The sequence below is a fragment of the Arachis ipaensis genome, chromosome B03 (assembly GCF_000816755.2).
Source record: "Arachis ipaensis cultivar K30076 chromosome B03, Araip1.1, whole genome shotgun sequence".
Classification (NCBI taxonomy): Eukaryota; Viridiplantae; Streptophyta; class Magnoliopsida; order Fabales; family Fabaceae; genus Arachis; species Arachis ipaensis.
Genome location: NC_029787.2, coordinates 13,654,754 through 13,657,683, shown reverse-complemented (window position 1 = coordinate 13,657,683; position 2,930 = coordinate 13,654,754).

Below are 2,930 nucleotides of genomic sequence, written 5' to 3'. Positions count from 1 at the left end.
CAAAATAAAAGCAACATAAAAAAGAAGAAAAAGTATTTAATAAATTTTAAATATTATAAATAAATGCAAATAATTATAAATATTCCTGAAATGCAAATTAAATATGCTTTAAAATTATGTAACAGACTCTTCTTCCACATTGGTCGACTGGTGTGGCAAAAACAATTTTTATGGACGGCCATGATGAGCTGTGGTGTATGAGCTGTTACGATGACTCAAAACTCTACGCCAAGTGTCACCTTCCTAGCTAAGAGAATAAGCACATTATTTAATTCGTTTATAGCTAGCTTAATTAGTTTAATTTAATTTAGTTTTTATAGAGTTTAATTCATTTTAATTTTTAATATAGAAGGTTCTATGTTATTATTTGGGTTCTGATGATCATACAATCCAATCCAGCAATATATGTGGATTGGAAATCTAAAATCTAAGTAGCTTTAGTTTTACAAAAACTAAGGGGAAAGCTAAATTTTAATATGGGTTTGGCTTAAAATTTTGAAATATACAAATTGCAATAATAAACTCTATAGTAAGTAACTTAAAGGAAATTGATATTTAAATAGTTGTACGTTATAAATGTACTTGTGACGGTGTGCACCGTCGCAATTAATATAGCATGGCACTTCCAAGATTTCATGCCATGTGAAGTAGATATTTTCCCTTCTTAATTAGGGTATGCCTTATCTTGCTTGACATATCCATTGGTAAAATCTTCAGAGCATTGTTATTGGTATTTGCTTTGATAATATAAATCACCAATTGATATTGAGTATCATCTTCGACTTGAACACATCTTGTTTATTTATTCGGTTCTTTATTTTGTTGTTCTCTTTTGATTGATCTAATATTTATCTCTTAATCTATTTCGTTTGTGTATGATTCGATTCGTTAGTCTCCTATTTTATTTATTTATTTGATTCTAGGAAATTTAAAATTTGAAGAAATTAACCTTACTGGCAGTTCAAAATGAGATAGGCATCACTTTTTGTCAAAATAAAAATACAATATAAACAATTAGCTTTTACAACTATATATGACAATTAATACTATAAGAAAAACGTTGAATATCGTCGAATTTATCGTCTAATTTAGTGTCAGACATAAACATTAACAGCAAATTTATTGGTGAATTTACTGGTAGAATTAGCAATAAATTTATCGGATACAAAGTTACCGTTGAATTCAGTTTTTTGACGATAAATTCGCCGGTAATAATTGGAGAGAAAAAAACAATGGCGCGGTCATTACCGTCGAATTTATTGGCGGATAAATCCGTAAGTAATTCGAATTAGTGCAATGCTGTGTTTTGGCCATTCGCAAAGCATTACCGTTGGATTTATCCGGCGGTAAGTACGACAGTAATCTTACCCTAACTTCAGACCGCGAACCTTCTCCCCCTCATTTTTGAACTACTCTCCCTCTCTCTCTTCCCTCCCCCCCCCAAACCACCTCCGGCAGTCCCTCCACTAGCGTCGGCCCCCCCCTCCCGCCACTGTTGTCGCCGCCATTGTTGTCGCGCACCACCGCTTTACCGTTGTCGCTGTTACTCCTTGTATCGTCGGAGCTGCCTCCTACCTCTCTCCAGGTATCTCCTCCTTCTTCCTATTATTTTTTTAATTTATTTAAAAATCCTAATAATATAATCCTGCCGATTAGTCATCGCCGCCACCACTTTGCTGTCTGTGCTGCCACCACTTTGTCGGAATTGTCTCCTTCTTTTTTTTAGGTATATTGTCCTTCTCCTTCTTCGTATTATTTTTTTCAGATTTAGTTTATGTATTAATTTAGATGTATGATTTTTTTAATTTTGTTTTGATTTAGAAATTTTTTAATTCTATTTTGATAATTATGTGTTTGAAATTTGTTTATAATTCTGATTTTAAATTTTGTTTTGATGATTTTGTGTTTATTATTATGATTTTTATTGTGAAAAATTTAGAAAAAAAATAAAATATAAACTATCTTTCTGAGATAAACTCCCAACTTTAAGTATTGTTATATGAAATCTTATCTTAATTAGCACTTAGTGGAGTTCCTTATTTTTTTCTTACTTCTAAGTTCTAAAAAAATGATATATTTGTTGATGCAGTTGTTATTTATGTATATTTAAGATTATATGTGATAAACTTGGTGAAATTGAAAAAAGTATCCAAAAATTATGTCTTTTCAAAAAATTCAACTTGAAAGTTCTGCCAACTGTGCAAGCTAAGGTCATTGAGCTAGCGAAACTTTTGGTAATTGATTTTTTTGACCAAATCACGCCACAAAATTTATGTTAATGAATTCAAATGATCAATAATTAAGTTCTAATAATTTCTGTATGGAATTTGATAAGATGGACAAAAATAAAAACCATCAGTACAAAGATATAAACGAAAATAACTTCTTAAGCGACATTACCTTGAGTCAACCATCATATCATTTTACATCCGCATACGACAGCGCAATCAGTGTAACATTAGTGCTCAAATTAATAACAACTTTTAATTTATCTATCTAATTTATAGTCCTTATTTATTTCTTAAAATATTCAACTTAGTTATTAGTATTGTCTTTGTAGTTTGAGATTTTAGTATTAACTTTAGATATGATTTATGATAAGATATTATGATGGCATTTGATCTATATAATTGATCTCTTTTAATGGAATAAGGCTTAGTAGTTATATTATTCTTATTACTTGATGGTTAAATGTTAATATATACCCTCTAAATTTTTTTGAATTAATTACTTGATTGTTGTTAATTGTCTGATTTATTATTGAGGCTATTAAATATTTTATTGACTTATTGTTTATTGTTGTCAATTTTCTAAGTTTGTTATTATCTGAGTTAATTAGTATTGTATTTTTTTATTGAATTTAAATATTTAAAATTATATATTAATTTTTAAACATTTTTTTAAATTTAAAATTTAAATTTACCGTCGGA